The following is a 19,563-nucleotide window of genomic DNA, read 5'->3' as shown; positions in this document are numbered from 1 at the left end:
TCACTGACGAAGGTCAAAGAACAAACTAACTACACTGCTAACACAATGCTACTTTATCATTATACTGTGCACCTGGCAGGCTTTAAGACTGTCACAAAGGGGTTCCAGGGCACTCTAACCTTCACACACACATTTCACTCACTCCCTTCCATGCCATCCCGCTCCAAGGTCCCCACCCTCGTTTTGAGCTATACTTCATCCCTCCCAGCACCTCGCAATACAAATCATACAATTCTAGCTCAGAGACATGCAATGTCCGTTCTCGTTGAACATTTCAGGACTTGTTACTTTGGGGTTGATGATCAAAGGGCACCTGATGCAATGGAATTCAGGGGTCTTGAGGTTTAGTCAGTTATATGGGTTATAACTTGCGGTCTCCTGGGGATGGGCCGGGTCATGCTTTGGCCAGGTGAGATAACATGCACACCAGGTGCCGGTCTATGATCGCGGCCTTGTAGGGCTCTTTCTTTGCGGGTAGGAAAACATATTTGCAACACTGTTAGAACAATGAATGAGCTTTATAGCGGTCAGGGTTGTGGGTTGTCCTCATGGGAGCTCGGGCATAGCTGGAGATTTCCCTCATCTAGCAATTAGGGGCTAGTGCATGAAATGCTGCATTTGCCACGCAGGCCTTGTCTCCAAACTATAGTTACTAACATCTACACAGAATGCACTAACATCTATACAAAATGGCGTCTTCCTCGCGCCTTGGGCTACACAATGTGGGTTGATTATATTGGGGTGGGGTCCTACCACTGCCGCAGCCCCAGCCCATCACAGTGTTTTTAGAATGATGCTCGTCTTACTCTAAAGCACTTAGGGAGGTGGGACGTTGTTGCCCCCTTGCCAACATTTCCCCGTTTGTTACTTATACAGTGACAAACACCTTAATCCCTGTGCTCCTGCTGTCTCCTCTCCGCTTCCACATATGGCTGTGTCCCCTTTATTGGTACCCATGTGCTGCATACTGACTGCAACCCCCCGCACCCCTACGTGAATATTCCTCAAGTGAGCAAGTAATATAGATGCATCCCCCATGCCGCGCCAGGTCCACCCAAACCTCTGTATAATTATCTTTATCCGGTGGGCTAATGATAGTGCTTTATAGGTGGTCAACTTCATTTCCATATGGGACGGGGAACATTACAGGCTTACGGCCACACTATGGGAGATCAGTCTGCACTTCTATATCTATACCCGATACTCAATGGTTCCAACACAGTCACTCTGTCCTCGAAAATAGATGGATTCTCTTGGAGAGGGCCCATGTCTCGGTGCCAATTGCAAAACCAAAATCTGGTATCTGCAAACAAAATAGGAGACCAACAGTGACGGATATGATTATAAACAATACAAGTATGTTTGCTTCAAGAGGACTCAGGTTCTACCCAGCAATTGCTGTGGAGAAGTGAGCAATTTACAGAAAAAAATGACATCCATTTATTTCCTCCAGTTTATATGAGTTCTGCTGCAAGTGTGATGTCATAGATGACATAGACAGTTTACAGCTCCATGGTACGTACAGGGTTTTCTGTGAAAGCTAACATTCCAACCTTGCAAGACAAGAGACTGTTCGTACTGAAACCAACATTATCTTTATTTTTATAACTGAGGGTTACTTGCGCAGCTGCATGTTCTTTCAATTTGTTTAGGCTAACTCCTGGTACAATCAGAACAGAACCGACGACAGCATTTTGATCGTGCTTTGGGCAACCTGTGAAAGGTCCTGAACGAGAGTCCAAGGTAACCATAGAAGGAACACAGGAGAAAGGCAAATAGTGAAGGGGCGAGGAACACCGAGTAAGGAATAATTAGCAGGACAGAACAAAAGTAGCGTACCGCAATGAAACAATTGGAACAGCGATGCTTACACAGAACCAAGTGTTTCTTATTTCCGAGTAGCTGGTTTTGTGAAAGGACGTACGCATGCTGATCCCATCACGTGAAATGTTTGTGCAATTGACATCTTGGACTGGGAGGAAGTCCAATATCTGTTCCAAAGGGAAATGTGATCCGAGAGCAGCCAAGAATGGGGACGCATGACATCATGCCCCTTTCTGTAATGGAACCCTCCTGGTTTCTAAGGTTTGTGTTGATGGAATTTGTGCACAAGACGACTGGCATGGACAAAGTGGGATGGTTCCCAGGACCGTTCAGCACTTGAGTATCCCTTCCAATCAATCAAGTATTGCAGAGCGCCCCGATAATACCTGGAATCGCAGATTTTGTTCACTTCATATTCCTCATCATCGTCTTTCTGAGTGGGAACAATGCTGTTTCGGTTCCTCCTGTAAAGGGCTTTAGGGTTGGAGGGTTTGATGTTGTATGTTGTAAATGAGTTCCAGATGTTGCTCCTCCGAAGGCACTGAGGTGATCAAGGTAGTAAGTTTTGAAAACTAGGTGGGATGGAACCCATAATAACCAAAGAAATGTGATTTGCCTATTGCAGATTGTACAGTATTATTGTATGAAAACTCTGCTAATGGTAACAGAGACATCCAGTTGTCTCGGGACAGGTTGGTGAAACACTGTAGGTACTGCTCGAGGGTCTGATTCAGATGTTCAGTCTGGCCATTGGTCTCTGGATGGTAACCAGAAGACGTATTTCGGGAGATACCTAGCTTCTTGCACATAGCTCCCCAGAACCTAGCAGTCTATTGCACATCCTGATCGGATATGATGGAATCTCACAGTCTGTGCAGCTGAAACATTTCTTTCAGGAAGACTGTACTCATTTCCTCTGATGTGCAGATCTTCCTTAGGCCAGAGAAATGAGCTAACTTGGTGTAGGTGTCGATTGTTGCCATAATCACTGTACACCCCTGGATTTCGGGAAGGTGAACAAGGAAGTCAGCGGATATACTTTGCCATGGTCGAGAAGGCAAGGAAGGACAACAGAGTTGACCCACAGGTAGCTGTCGAGGTCTCTTATTTTGGGCACAGACAGAGCAAGTTTTTATATACTCTTTTACATCCTTGGATAAGATAGGCCACCATAAGTACTGGTTGATGAGATCTAAGGTTGCTTTGTGGCCCTGATGTCTTGCCATCAATGACCCATGACATAGTTGTAATATTTTTTGGAGGAAAGCCGAGGCAGGCACATAGATCGTGGAATGATGAATGTGAGTGTCTTAAGTCGTCTCCATGTGGATTACTGGTCGTGACATTCTGGAGTTGTTGTAGCCAAGTCTCAATAGTGTACACGAATAAAGAAGCAGGAAACATCTTGTCATGTATGGGTCTTTCTGCGTCGGTGTGTCCATTCTGGGATAACAGGTCTGCAATGACATTCTTGGAGCCGGGAATATAGGTCGTCAGTAAGGGGCATTGGGCAAAGAATAGAGCCCAACGGTCCTGTCTGCTGTTTTGACATTCATAGTTTTGTAAGTACATTAAGTTCTGATTGTCTGTCCGAATCTCTGTGCATTGTTGGGCTCCAAGGAGGAGGTGTCTCCATTCTGAACAGGCCAACTTAATGGCAAGCATCTCCTTTTCCTGAACCGAATGGTCGTATTCCCTCGCAGACAAGGTCTTGGAAAAGAAGCCCAGGGACTGCTGCACAAGGCCTCCAAATTGTTGCCTTAGCACAGTGCCTACTGCCAAATCGGAAGCATCAGACTCCAGGATAAAGGCACACTGGTAGTCGGGTTGTTTTAGCAGGGGTGATGTCATGAACAGTCCTTTTAAATCTTCAAAGGCCTTATGAGCTGCATAAATCCAGATGAACTTGGTGTCATTTATGAGTAGTTTAGTCAGAGGAAGTACTGTTTCAGAAAAGTTTCTAATGAATTTCCGGAAGAAATTGGCCATACCAAGAAACCTCTGGAGTTCTTTTATCGAGCGAGGAGCAGGCATCTAAAGTACTGCCGTTACTTTCCTTGGGTCCATAGAAACTTCATCCCTAGAAAGAATGTAACCCAGATAAGGCACAGATGAAATGTCGAACCTGCACTGTTCCAATTTGACTTTCAGATGTTGAGCTTCCAACCCGCCAGTACCTGATGAACGTGCTTATCATGGTCTTCCTGGGTGGCCGAGAACTCTAGGATGTTGTCAAGATACACCGCAACTGAATGCAGAAGTAAGTCAGCAAACACATGATCCATGTACCTCTGGAAACTGATGGAGTGTTGGCTAGCACGAAAGGCATCACCTGGTATTGGCAGTGTCCAGAGCGTGTCTGGAAAGCATTCTTCCATTTGTCACCATTCTTTATCCGTATCAAGTGATAGGCACCACGAAAGTCCAGTTTGGTGAATACTCGTGCATTTTGAACTGCTTGCAAGATATCAGGAATCAGCAGCAAAGGGTACTTATCCTTCATGGTGATTCTGTTCAGACCCCTGTAATCTAGACAGGGTCTCAGTTCTGTTGATTCATTTTGGGAACAAAAAACAAGGACACCCCTCCAGCAGATTTGGACTCTGTAATGTGCCATTATGTAGGTGTTCATCGAGATACTGACGCAAGGCTTTCTTTTCCACTGGAGAGAGTAGGAACATTCTGGTGAAAGGGACCGCAGAGCCAGGTAAAAGGTCTTCTGTTCATCCGAACCAAAGATGACCTGGAATGCAGCATACTTGGCAGGAAGAATGGTAGCAACAGAAGACACCGACATGGATACCTTAGAAGGGGTATCATTGGATATGCCAGGAGAGCCGGTCATGCATGATGGCATCCACTGCTCAGATCCTAAAAACAAAGTCTGCATTGTCCAGTTTATGTAAGGATTATGTAGGGACAACCAGGGTATATCGAAGATTATTGGGTAATGTGCCACCCGTATCAGATCAAAACGGATGTCTTCCTTGTGTTGCTGTATCATCATGGTTAGCCGACCAGTGTGGTTCTGGATGGGTCCACTGGTCAATGGTGAACCGTCGAAGCCTTCTATTTGTACTGCCTGATCCTTTTTTTTTTATTGGAATCTTCATTCTGTTGGGCCATTCCTGTTCCATAAACAAGACAGCTGCCCCCAAATCTACCATAGCAAGTGTAGATATCTCCTCCTGTTCAGGAACAGACAGATAGATCCGGGGGATCAGCAGTTCTGACTTAGAAGACATTACAGAATCTTCAGTCTTGGGACAAGTCCTAGACACCCAAACGTAGGTCCCTACAACGAGAGGGAGCTGACGTTTCCCAACTTGCGAGGAGGGGTCAAAGGGCAATCCCTGACCAGGTGTTCATTGCAAGCACAATACATACACAGGTGATTATTCCTGCATCTTGTCCTTTTTTCATTAGTCAAAGGGCCTTGAGCGGTTCCTATCTGCATGGGTTCCTCCTTGTTCTTCTGCTCCAAAACTGAGGGAGGTTGGAAGGCCTGAGAAGCGAGGCCTCTAAACCGCCTTCACTCTTGTCTTCTCTCCTGGAGTTGGTAGTCAATCTGGAGAACCAATTTAAACAGTTCCTCGAAGGAAGCAGGTCTAAGAATGCAGGCAAGCTCATCTTTCAGTTCATCCGATAGACCCCTTATCAACAAGGTTACACAAGCCTCTTCTGGCCTGGCAGTCTGGTGGGCTAGTTGTTTGAATTTGGTCATGTAAGTGAGGACCAAAAAGGTACCTTGTGTGAAATCCAACAACGAGTCCTGTTTAGTGTAGGTGTGCTCTGAATGGTCGAAGATGCCAGCAAAGGCCTCTATAAAGCTTCTGTAGTCATTGAGTATGGGGTTTCTGGCCACTACCAAAGGGATGGCCCAAGACAGGGCACTCCCAGTCAGTCACAAAGCCAACTCGTGAGCGCTCAAGGGAAAAGGCAACCTATCTAAAGTTGAATGCCACCATACAAGCATTGAACTGCTTGTACCTCTTTGGTTCTCCGCTGTATTTCTCTATGGGCGGACACCGGTACTCAGCCAGGTCTGTGGATGGGTCCCTTTGTACCAGGGCCTAATGCAAAATTGCGTTTTCCGCCTTCAGGTTCTGCACTTCGAGGGACAGCACTTGTACAGATGCCACAAGTTCCTGTACTTGTTCCAAGGCTTTACTCTTCTTTTTCCTTGTGTGTTGCAAACTCTCAGTAGCAGTCCTTACCTCTTTAGATTTGGTGTCCTTGGATGTGAAGAGTGTCCTTCCTGGTAGCCAACGTGCAACCCAAATGTAAGAATGAACTGGGCACTGGTGCCTCCGGGGGGGGCTTGAGATGGGGGGCAAGAGGGGCCGGGACCGCGAAGAGAAGATGAAGAATCACACTGAAGATGAAAGTCCAACTGAAAACTCCACAAGATGAGTAGCAATAGAGGTGACATTCCTGGGAACAGTCAAGAAGGTTTACAGCAGCTGTAGAAGCAGGTGATCCCACGAGAGAGTGCAGAGAGTGATGAATGAAAACAGCTGACTGGGGGACCAGCGGGCGAGTCCAGCAAAGCAAGGTGGGCGAACCCGCGTCGGTATTCAGAGAAGAGCGAGATATGGAAACAGCTGACTAGTCGGCCAGCGGGAGAGATAGCAGGTAGCTGACACGGGCGAACCCCTGAAAGCATAAGGTAAGGAGCGGAAAAAGAGGAGGCTGACTCAGAAGCCAGCGGGAGGACAAGGAAGGGGGAAACCAGGGCGAGCAGGAGTCCAAGATAACCAGAGAAGGAACACGGGAGAAGGGCAAATAGCGAAGGGGCGAGGAGCACCGAGCAAGGGATAATTAGCAGGACAGAACATAATTAGTGTACGGCAATTAAACAATTGCAACGCAACGCGTACCCAGAACGGAGTGCTTATTGTTTCTGGGTAGCTGGTTGTGTGAAAGGACGTACGCGTGCTGACCTCATCAGACAATACAGACATGCGGCCTCCATCTTGGACTGGAATCGCACCTTGAAACACTTGTGTATAGGCGCGTTATAAATGCCATATCATATCATAACGCGATATCTGTTCCAAAGGGAAATGCGATCCGTGAGCAGCCAAGAACGAGGACGCATGACAGAATCATGCCCCATATGGTTGGTGATGATGTCCAACTTATATTAAACATATTTTGCTGTAAATCCATTTATCTTAGCTATTATTTGAGAAAATAGTTCTACAATTAGAGCAAAGATCAAATGCAAATAATGCCTGATAGAACGTTTATGCTTTTTAATAAATGTGAGGTAGATTTGAATCAAATGGTTTCAAAGCTCCCATTAAAATCCCAATATATTAAAGTGCTCCTAGAGTAATAACAAAATAAATAATGTATATACATACATCTACTGTCAATGAAAGCTATGATTATCTCACTTTAGGAATGACCATTAGACCAAGCATCCATCTTTTACCACGGCTAAAGATGTTATTTTACATAATGTGTTGGGTGTCCTGACCCACGTTTGAGCTATCATGCTGCAACAATTGGTGCTGTAGGCTTAGAAAATCCAAGATGGCCAAAAAGCCCACATGTGCGCCAAAATCCAGGAGAACCACACAGTTTGTGTACACTAAAATGGTTGCCTAACTTGCCACCCACCAGTGCGAGCAGGATGGGCCGGGGTGCCATGAGTGAAATGTGTGCCAAAGGAAAAACCGCACTTTAAAATTACGTACAAAAAAGAAGGTGGGTGAATTACCTTTGGTTTCTCTGAATGCCAGCTCAAAATGCCTATTTTCAAACATTGCAACACATCCAAAAATCTCACTGAACACCAGCGGACATCTGGCAGAATGAAGTATGTGTGCATACTAAATCTAGGAAGTTGAAGAGCCCCAAAACAATGTTCATAACAAGACTGGCTGAGCTCTGCAGGTCTGCAGCAGCCTAACTGAAACTGGATTTAAAACTACCAAAAATCGAAAATGTTTAAATTAACTGAGTGACCTACTTTTGAGTTTCACATAGTTTGTAACTGTTAAAATGTCATAGTTTTGAACTTAGAATCAGCATTCTAGCTGCATATGTAAAAATTGTCTTGACTTAAACTGGGGAACAAAAAGTGACATTTTACCTGAAACCTGGCTTAAGGAAACTGGAATTCTGCCAGAAAGCTACCCCCGACAGGAGTGGGGGCTTGCCCAACAAATGCATTCACAGGCCTGGCTGCATTCAGTTGCTCCTGCCAAAAGGAGGTCACACACTCTCTGATTGAATTACCAGGGGATTGCAAGAAACTAAAGAAAGGGCCCAGGCAGATGGTTTATTAGGGTGGTCGTAAAGGGCTTCCTTTTGAACAAAGCCCTGCCTTGACTCAGGCAGATGGTTTATTGGGGGGACCGTAAAACAGCTTCCTCTTGGCAGAAGCTGGGAGGGGTAGGGTCTCTGAGCTTGGCAGAAACTGGATAAACTGGTTTCTATACCATGTGACCTGAAAAGACACACCCCTGTTGGCCAGAATATGATTCTAAGAAAGATGTATAACTCACAGTGCGGACTTGTCAAAATTATTTAAATGATACCATAATTCTTGTGATTTTTCTGTGCACGTTTTAAGACGCGTTGGGAATTTGTGTGATGTTCTGCGGCAAAACCCCGCTATTTATTGACACCACATACTCTGTGTTTAAGCTAGCGACCTAGAAATTTACTGAGATGTGTGGGAATGGGGTGTACATGTGTATAAATCTGGAGAAAAATCCGATGTTGCAAAACCCACTAAAAAGCACAAAATGTTGCCATTTCTGAATGCAAGCCCCCAGGAAGAGCAGAGTTGGAACAGAGTATACCTCATGTGATATGTGATGGGTACTTGTAATTTTAAACAAATGTGTACCTGTGCAAATATGTATTTGGGTCAAATATAGATTTGTGTGTAATTTGACAGGGGAGTGTCCTTTCTGCAAGCCATTAAATGACATCATTCTGACACACAATCCTGTTCTCCAGTGAGAACGCAAAGAATTCTCCAACCTATCAGAACTCTGAAGGGGTTGGGCCTAGAAAGCTAGCCTCTCCACCCACTTTCAAAACACATAAAAAGAGACTGCTGGGACAGGTAGAGACATTCAATTCCATTTGCTGCGGGGCATGCTGACCGACGACTTCACATCCAGAGATCCTACACTTAGACTTCCAAGCTAAACAGAGACTACAGAACTTTGAACCAAGAAGGCCCACTGCAAGCAAAAGTATTTGTCAGCAGGCCCAAAAATCATTTGCAGACTATCAACAGCCGGGCGAGCTGTTTGAATTCCCTGCCTAGAACATTGCTGTGTCTGGGGAAAGCGGGACTAGGAGCCGTGCAGACCGGTGCTAGACCAGACCAGCAGAACCCAAGATCCAGGAGCAGTGCCGGTGACCCAGAAAGCAGAGCTGTACTCGGAACCGGAGACCAGATCGCTGTGAAGTGCTGTGCGCAGTGACCGGATCCGTGACAGTCGCCTTCCAGTCCAAAATCTCTTGTGAGTACTCAGCAAAACTCAGAACCTATCCCTTAGTTTAATGTAATATAATTCAATCTATTTAACCTAAGTAGAACTGTCACCTTTCATTTTCTAGCTGCAAGCTGTAACCTGTCGCTTTGAACTTTTAAAATTTCAAATCCGAAAAACTACCTTTATTTAATCGTCTGTATCTCTGGAACCGTTTGGGCTAGGAACTTGATTTAACTTTCCTTACTCCTTATACTTTGGCCGTAATCACGATTCACGCACTTGCGAATTTTACCGCGATTTGCGATTTGGTTAAAAATACAGCCACGTGTAACCATCAGCAGTCATCTCTTTCCTTGCTAAAAATTCGTTTGCCTCTTAATCACCATCTCTGAATCATTGCCAAAGTGAGCCTGAACTCATATTAACTAGATACCACTCACCCTGAACCTCCTGAAGGGAATTAAATGTATTTTCAGCATATTTCTCGCTGCATTGTCACCATATTCAAAGCATTTTGCCTGTGTTTCAAAACTCCTATTGTTGTATAAGCTTGCTGGGGTGAACTGAATTACATTTGATTGCATTTCTAAGAACTATGTGCTCTCCTCTTCATTTCCTTACATTGCATAAGGGGGGGAGTGGATTGCCAGTGATTACATTGTTTTGTTGAAATCATATTGAGTATTTTCTGTATTGCATTTTCATTCAACATTGCATCCATCTGAAACTAGATAAAGCATTCTCTACCACCTTATTCTTCTGTTCCTATTCCCAAGCGTGCTACCTCATCCTTTATACTACTCCTGGGCAATCAAATCAGTTTATTAGTAGAACATTACCCATTGTTGTTAACTGCTCATGTTCTGAAGTGTGATATTAATTATTAATTTATTATAAAGTGTGATATATATATATTGTTTACATTCTCAAATAAACCGTTTAAACTTGCAAAACAGAACTACTTCTTGGCTCATTAGGGTCAGGGAGTTCCAAGAGAGGGGTGTTATATAGGGGTAGTCATCCAGAACTCATGAACTGGACATAAAGATATATCAACAAGGGTTTCCATTCAGTATCCCAGACTAGGCATTGACTTAGCTGTAGTGCTGGATTGAATCCTCTTACAAAGTGGGGGCTCGAGCCGGACGTTTGGGTTAGATCTATCACTTGTGCAGATTAATACAGTGTGCCAGCTGACCAGATACACATATCCGGTCGGATCACCACGCTGCGTTACGCTGTAAAGCACTCCTCAAAGGAACGCTCTAAGGAAAAGGTCTGTTTTGCAAAAATAAAATACAAACTTCTGTAAGTCAGGAAGGAACTCAAATTCCAGGATGACGACCTTGGTAGATATGAAAATAGCCAGAGAGCACTTCTTACATAAGCTATTTGTGAGAGGTGAGTGGACTCATCAGGACCAGACGGTCTGGTTGCAGGCAATCGCACCCCAGATCACTGAAACAGGGTCAGATACATGGAGAGACCAGGGTCCCTTACATGTGGCCCTGAGTGAACTATATATGTCCCCTAAGGCCAAGGATGAGCACCACAAGATTGCCAGGGTAGCGGCATATTTATATTTACATACGGGAGCCATGCAGGACAAATGTGCTGAAGGCCAAGATCTGGCGAGTAGGCAACTGCTGGCATTACAGAAGGCCCAATCTGATCTGGACTCTTCTGAGCAGAGGCTGCACAGAAGCCAGGAATCCGAAAATGAGAGTAGACAGTACATCATTAAAATAAAAGAGGACATGGATATACTGCAAAAGGAAAAGGCTGACCAGGATACCAGAATTCTGGCCTTGCAGAAGGAACGCCAAGACAGTTTAGACTCCCTACTGCAGAGCCAGAAAAAGCTGGAGCAACAGATCAATTTCAACAGGGCATGCACAGAGCAGGTAGCCACCCTGCAAATCCAACTAGACAGAGAGAAAGAGGAGAGCAATAAACTGATCCTGAAAGACCTGGATTCCCAGGCAGAGTTTGATCAGGAGCGCCAGAAAGCTGGTGCCTTCCAAAGGCAAAGGGACGACCTGATGGTACAGATGCAGACTCTTAGTCAGGAAAGGGACACCTTAGGCCAGGAAGTCTGCCACTTAAAAAGAAAAATGGAAGAAAATCACCTGGCCCACCAGGGACTGGGTGACCTCCAAAAAGAACACCAGGACTTGCTAGAGCACACCAGGAGGGTGGAGGAGGCTCTGGCAAGACAGGAGCAGGCCAGTAGGGATGGGACTCGGGAGGTAACCCTCCTGCAGCAAAGACTGGCCCAGTGCTCCAGGACCAATCAGGAAATGCAGACAGAGAATGAGGCTCTCTGCCAGCACAATGATAGGCTCCAACAACAGGTAGCAATACAGGAGAGACTGATAGAGTCTAGTAAGGCCTTAACTGAGGAACTGGAGGCGCAGGCTCTTGCATTGCAACAGGGAGCAGGGTCGGATAGAGACCAGGTTCGCTGGGAAAGGGAAACTCCTGAGCATAACCTCAGGAGCCCTAGTACCAGAGGCCTTTATCTCTCTCAGTCCCTGGACTCTGCCACCCCCATGTCCCCTGGCGCACATGAGCACTGGGCCACAGGGATGGCAGATTACTATACAGCCAGAAGCATGGGGCTCATAGGCCAGTACCTCCCAGGAATGGATGGGCGGGCATCCGGGTATGGGCACCCAAGCACAGTGCAATTTAGTGGGGAACCCCGGGAGAATAGGCCCATTAAGGGCATCCTGAAAACTTCTGCCCAGTTAGGTCAGTGGGGGGGGGTACCCATCAAATCCTGGCAGCAAGGAGGAATCTTAAGACTCCTCTGAACGGCGCAGGACACAGGAGACCAGGTCCCCACATTCTGCCAGCCATTCCCAGGCTCGCAGAATCCGGGAAAACCTGGAAGATCAGACAGGAACCTCTGGGAGCAGTGCCTCTGAGTCAGAGGATGAATGGACCAGGGTTACCCGAACCACAAAGGCCAATAAGGCAAAAAGGGCCTTGCTTAAGGACCCATTGAAACAGATTAAAGCAATCAGGAGTGTCATCACACATCATAAGAACGCCAAGTACTCTTTTTGGGAACACTTGGAGCTCTATGAGCATATGATGGAGACTTTTCATTTGAAGGACAGCCAAAGCTGTATCCAATATGTAAAGTGGACATTCTCCCCAGAGTACTCCAGTTTCTTTGCGGGGCTGGAGGACCAAAATCATTTAAGATGGTCCACCTATAGGCGGCAATCTTGAAACATTTTTCTGTTCACAGAAATCCTCAAGAGGCTCTCAAGGCAGCCTACAATTTGCAATGTGGGGAGGATCAGGCCCCACAAGAGTTTGTGCAAGAATTAAAGCGTGCTTTTGCGCAGACCACCAGAAGGGTGCGCACAGACAGCAAAGAGTTTGTCAATACATTTTTCCATGCTCTCCCTAAATATATAATGACCCAGCTCGTGAGAGATTTTCATGAGAAAAGATCTTTAGACTGGGTCATTGAACAGGCTACCCGGATCTATGAGGTGCAGAAGCCTATCAAAAATAAAAATAACGTGCCGAAAAACCCCAAAACCAACAGCACCCCTGCTGCTGCCAAGGTGGCAGAGGTAAAGGTTGCCCCCGTTTTAGATTTGGAGATGGGGGGGGCCTAAAAACATGCCTGCACCAAATAACTCACAGCCCAGAAGGCCCTCGGGTCAGTCACAGACAGGGAGTCAAGGAGGTAGTCCCACAAATGGGGTCCCCCGCTCCCCTGACTATGTAAGTCCCCGCTACAAGGGAAACAGACCAATCCTGGGTTATGTGTGGACTCCTCCAGCCCAAGGGGGGGATCCAGCCAAGCACCTAACCCAGGGAACTTCCCTCCCAACTTCCCCCAGGAGGGCAGAAATTCTCCAAATCCTGGGCAGAACTTTTTCCCCAGGTATCCACCCAATTTCCAGCCCCAAAATCATCCATCCTTCTTTCCCCAATTCCCTGAGCCCAGACAACCTAATCCGGGAGAGGGGAGGCCAAGGGTGGAGGGGTACCAAAATCTTCCCAACCAGGGGTACTACCAGAGAAGGGATAGCTACCCTTCCCAGGATCAGCCCAGGGGAGAAAATAGAGCCCTGTATCAGCACTCAGCGGGTTTCCCAGTTAGAGCGCCAGGTCCAAAATATGGCACGGGATCTGGGTCACATACTGAGGGCTCAACAGAACCCTCAGATGAGCATGCCACCGCCGAATTCCCCAAACTCTGGACCTGGTGCTCCAGAACAATGACGGGGACAGCACCCCGATAACCCACCGGTTCCCAGGGAGGAGGCACAAGGGGAAGGGGGGTGTAAACCCTTGGAGGAACCTTCCTTCCCAACTTGTAAACAGCCCCTGGAAAACCAGGAACCGGAAACAAAATCTCCTGCCCCTGAATGCCTGCCTCCCAAGGAGCAGAGGGGGGGTAGGAGAAACAAAGGACCCAAACAGACCCACTTTGTGGAGGAGGTACAGGTCTTCCAATTTGATGGAGAGGGATCCTCAGAGGATCCTGGGGAAAGGACCTTCTCCTTCAGAGATGGGGGAACTCCTCCCAAGGAAAAATGGGTCCCAAGGGATGCCAATTCAGACTGGGGAGATATGGAGACTGAGCTACCGCCGCTCATCATCTCCTCCCAGAACCCACAATACCAAAATCCCCTGGTTCAAACCCATCCTGGTGACTGCCTCCAAAAAGGGGGGGCGGCCCAGAACCGGAACCAGGGGAACCCACAATGGCTCTGATCTCCAGTTGCCAACTTTTTCTTTCAGATTCCCAAGGCTCTCCACAGAATTATGCCCAAATCTCTTTGCTAGCAATGTCCAAAACCAGAAAGTTAGCCCACCAGTTGTCCAAAAATGTGCATTATCTGTGCCCCCTTGAGGAGAAGGAGGGAAGATTCTATGCCCCGGTACAAGTACAGGGGCAGGGTACAATTTTGGCACTGGTGGACACTGGATCCCAAGCTACCCTTCTGTCCAAAAGGGCCTTTGAGGAACTAAATGCCGGAAGGGGGGAGAATTACCGTATTCCTCTCACCTCTCTTCCTGGACAATTGCAGAACTTTGATGGGAAGGAAATTCCCGTTGAGGGGACTGCAGACTTGGACATTAAAATTGGGCGACACAAGTTGAAACACCCGGTCATAGTAGTGACTCCAGAGGGCACCCCTTGTTTAATAGGGAATGACCTCCTGAGAAGGTTGATACCTCTAATAGATTGTGTAAACAAGGTCCTCTGGACCCAGACTAGCCGACCAATAAAATTAAAACAGAGTGTCAACCATGTTAGTTTAAACAGCACCTGCCACATGGTTGAACAAAAATCTGACCAAGTAGAATTTCACTTCCAGAACAATCAGATTCCAGACGTGACAGTAATAGCAGCAGGACAACAGACTGGTGATGGGGGGTCCTCTCTATTTCTGAAAATCAACCTTCCTTCCAGTTTAAGGTGGTATTCCGCACTGGAAGGAAACACCCTGAAATTCTTTACTAATCCACAATCAGAAACTCCCACTCCTATAATCCAGAAAGATGTGAAATCAGCTCAGAGCCTGGCTGATATTCAGCAAATTGGAGAGCAGTTGTTCATCCCTGTTCAGTTAAATGATGAGAAGGACTCTGTTCTCGCTCGAGTGTGTGTGAACAACGGTAAGAGCTTCATCAGCGAAGCCATGTTCCGCCAACTCCCAAAAGATCCAGCCATTCCCACATTCAAACTGATAGACAAATGGGAAATGGACCTGGAAGCACCCAATTCCAAACATCTCCTGCCAAGCAGGTGTAGGCTCAAAATCTCCATTGGCAACAAGAGCATAGTCCACAATTGTTGGGTCGTGCGAGACGTCACTGCCGCGTTTTACTTAGGCAGTGACATTCTCAATCGGTTTGCCATTAGTTTGGACCTAATAAACTTCAAAGTTGGGTCCCGATTAGCGGATAATCCCATGGGCTTTGATGATCCAGAAAAAGCATTTAGGTCAGCTCAATTGCTACCTTATGCAGTTGAAATTCAGATCAAAGAGGAAGTCACCATCCCAGAAAGGACCCGACAATTCTCCCTGGAAGTGAATGTTAAAAGAGGACAATATTTGCAAAACCCTGATGCTTATATACATCTAAATGCTTCTCTCCAACAGCAAGGGTTGGGGTAAACCCAACTCCATTAGTCAACATAGAACATGACACCATTCCAATAGAGGTGGATAACAGCGACTTAAAGAGTATTACTCTAGCCGCAGGCACCATTATTGGAATGGCGGTTGATGACCGACATTTTTCCATTGATTTAGGAAATGAACTGTTAGGACCAATCCCCAAGGACTGCTTTGACAGTGACAGTGATGACAATACAACACCAGACAGGATTTTTACCCGGCATGGGGGGAACTTCCTGGTTACACTTCTTGCCCTTATGGTAAGGAAGATGTGACTTGTGACTTCAGGAGGGATGAGGTGATTTTCCAGGTCCATGAGGGCTGCCTTTGCCACCTGAAGCCTCCAGTCCAAATCAGCACTCTGACCAGGGACTTCTCCACCCAGCTGGAGGAGGCCGCTGAAATAGCCAAACCAGAAGTCTTTCCAGGCTTCAGGCAGATGGTGGAAGAGAGAGTCAACCTAGCTGATGCCTGTGTGACTCTGGAACAAAAGCAAAAGTTGAAACAAGTTTTCTTGGATTTCCAAGATCTCTTTGCGGTAGACTCATATGACTGTGGTCGCACCGACATCCACACAACAACAATCCCAACGGACCCTGGCCTGACTCCAGTGTTTGTGAAGCAATATCGTTTGCCTCTCGCATCCATGGAGTCCCTTACAGAAATAATTAAGAACTTTGAGTCCCGGGGAATAATTCGTCCAATACACAGCACCTTCAATAATCCGGTGCTGGGAATAGTGAAGCCAAATGGCAGTGGAGACTCTGCGCTGACCTCAGGGAGCTTAACAAACTGGTCCATACTTCCCGATGGCCTCTGCCCTACATTGACTAAGGGCTGGCCCAGATCCAGGGGTCACAGGTATTCACTGCAATAGACCTGACCAATGGATACTGGACTGTGCCTCTCAGTAGGGAGGACCAATACAAGCTGGCTTTTACCTTTGGGGGCCAGCAGTACTCATGGACCCGGACTCCCTTCGGATACCTCAACTCCGGCAATGAATTCAACATTTTCCTACACAAAGCCATGCCCGACCTGGGTGCAAGGGGTAACCTGGCTTATGTAGGTGATGTCCTCATCAAAAGTTAATCTGTGGAGGAACACATAGCGGAAATCTGTTATGTTCTGACCCAGTTGAGGGCCGCCGGAGCAAAACTTTCCTTTCAGAAAGCACAGTGGTGTAGAACCCGTGTTAATTTCTTGGGGCATGAGATTACTCCTCAGGGTCTCTGTCCCCAGGAAAAGAAAGTGGAAACACTTCTGAAACTGAAAGACCCCACAACTCTGCAGGAACTAAGGAGCCTCCTTGGACTGACTAATTCCAGCAGAAAGTTCATTGAGGGCTACGCAGAGATCACCAGACCCCTGATTCATCTCCTGAAGGGGGGGGTCAAGTGGGAATGGGGTCCAGAACAAGCCGAGGCAGTAAGACAACTCAAAATAAGCCTCTCACAAGCGCCTTGCCTAGCTTACCCTGTCGGAAACCAGGAGTTCTTCCTGGAGACGGGGTTCTCTAATACGTGCTTGACGGCAGTATTATACCAAAAGCATGACAAGGTCAATAAAGTAATCTCCTATGCGAGCAAAACTTTATCCTCTGTGGAGGAAAAATTCAACGATTGTGAGAAGGCACTCCTGGCAACGGTGTGGGCATTGAAGAATTACCGCCCGTTTATCCAGGGGGAACACATCATCGTGGAGACTCCACACCAGCCTCTTCAATATCTCCAAAGTGATAGAATCCGGGCCGGAAATGTAAGTAATTCCCGAATTACTTCCTGGATTCTGTCAATGCAAGGCTTTCCTGTGGAGGTCAATTATGGCCAAAACAAGAAGAGTCCCCTCGCGCAAGGTCTGGCTGACTTGCATGATTGTGCCAGAGAAAACTGTCTCGAGGACGAAAGTCTTAAAATCAAGGACAACACGGAGGCATACCTTAATTCCCCACACAAAGTCTTTGAAGAGGACAAGTGTGAGGGAATGCCCACTGTCTATGTGGATGGATGCTCTTACCATGTTGACAACGACGGGGAGAAAGAACTGGGGGCTGGCGTAGGGAATGCATGGGTGAAGGAGTTTCCAGAACCCTCCGCTGGATACAAAATTGGTCCCCGAAGTAGTCAGGTGGCAGAATTGATGGCTGTGCATCAAGCCATCCTCACTGCTCTCCAACATCAACTCCACGAACTGGTCATAATCACAGATTCTGATTATGTACGGAACGGGTTAGTGGAGCACCTGGTTAATTGGAAAACCAGAGGCATGTTATGTGCTAACAACAAACCCTTGAAACATGGGAAGTTGATCCAAAACATTGATGGTCTGGTCACCTCGAATGAGATGACCATCTACTGGAAAAAGATCAAGGGTCATTCCAAAGTAGAGGGACCAGACAAAACTGGAAATGACTTAGCTGATCAGCTGGCCAAAACCGGGGCCATCCAAGGGGATCTAATAGAAATAGAGTCCCTGTTGGGGGAAATCCAGGTCACTGCTATCACTAGGTCCCAGACAAATGCTCACAATGATCTTTCAACTGCCCAATGGAGCAAGGAGACCCCTGATGCTGATTTGATTACAGCTCAGAAGGGGGATCCAATTATTGGTAAGTTTTACCAACAGCTTGAGGACCCTGAGAACTTTCCCCTGACGGATACCGATTACATTGGGAAAGAGGACCTAAGAGTGTTGATGAAATGTCCAAAAATGTTCCGAATCCAAGACGGTTTGCTGGTAAGGAAATCCAAAGCTGGCCACGATCAGTGGGTGGTTCCTACCTCATTCCGAAGCCTGATGTTAAGTCACACCCATGATGCAGCCACCGCCAGTCATAGGGGGTTTCACACAACACTGGAAATCTTAAGAGAGGTTGCGTACTGGCCACACATGGGGCAGGACCTTGACCAATACTTGAAGGGGTGTCTTGTGTGTGCACAATTTCAGCCATCATCCCTCACGCACCGTGCACCCCTCCAAAAGAGGGGAATGACACTCCCATGGTCAGATTTACAAATCGACTTTGTAGGCCCCGTGATTCGCTCTGCTAGGGGGAATAAGTACATGTTGACTGTGACATGCTTGTTTACCAAGTGGGTGGAATGTCTCCCAGCCCCAAACTGCAAGGCAGAAACAGCAGCTGCCCTGATGATTAACCACATCTTTTCCCGTTTTGGTCTACCTCAAAGGATTGAGTCAGACAGGGGTAGCCACTTCACCAGTGAAGTAATGACAAAGATGTGGGAGATACTGGGGGTCAACAGAAAGCTACACATTGCTTACAGGCCAGCTTCTTCTGGAGCAGTGGAACGCTACAACCGGACAATTGTGAGCATCTTAAAAAAGTTTGTGGCAGATTCTGGGCCAAGTTGGGATATCCGATTACCTCTGGTACTAATGGCCATCAGATCTACCCCTTCATCTGCAACCAAAATGTCACCATTTGAGTGGATGACTGGACGCAAGATGGTGCTTCCGCAGCATTTGCTCTACAGGACCCAAGAGCAGACACTAATAAATGCCTCCACAACTCATGAGTATGTGGAGAATTTAAGGAAACACCTTCAGCATGCTTTTGCCTATGCTCAGCGGAATCTAGAAAACTCAGCCGAGAGTATGAAGACCCACTATGACCTGAAAACTTCCAAGAAGGAATATCAGGTGGGGGACCGGGTCTATTTTTACAACTTCCAAAGAAACCAGGCAAAGCAGCGGAAATTTTTGCCTACATGGAAGGGACCCTATGAGATTATAGACAAGATCTCCCGTGTGGCCTACAAGATCCGCATCCGCAAAGGCGGTTTGGCAGAGGGGGAAGACAAGTGGGTCCACATAAACCAGTTGAAGTGTTGCCATCCCAGGCACACTCTGCAACAATTGGAGGAATCCACTGGAATCCCAGAGGGTACCGCTCCAGAGTAATTCAATTCCTAACTTAAAATATCCTACATATAGCCTATCAAATTCTGTGTTTCTCAAGTTTATGTGTTCCTGTCTCTTAATTTAAAAAAATGTGCATGTTCATATCTGTTGAGTTCTAAAATATATATGCCACCCCACTATATCAATGGTGGGGGAGAAATTTCCATGAATAGGTATTGCCGCTCTTCCTT

General features: G+C 46.7%; 1 protein-coding gene across 2 annotated transcripts in view; it reads left to right on the top strand.

Moving 5' to 3' along the window:
- Positions 1-19,563, top strand: part of LOC138447643 (G-protein coupled receptor 54-like) — a 501,667-nt gene that overhangs the window by 376,246 nt on the left and 105,858 nt on the right. The gene's annotated exons all lie outside the window — the stretch shown is intronic.

The sequence above is a fragment of the Ambystoma mexicanum genome, chromosome 3q (assembly GCF_040938575.1).
Source record: "Ambystoma mexicanum isolate Mex_15411 chromosome 3q, UKY_AmexF1_1, whole genome shotgun sequence".
Lineage (NCBI taxonomy): Eukaryota > Metazoa > Chordata > Amphibia > Caudata > Ambystomatidae > Ambystoma > Ambystoma mexicanum.
Note: the sequence above shows the minus strand (reverse complement) of the source record. Positions and strands in the feature narration are given on the sequence as shown.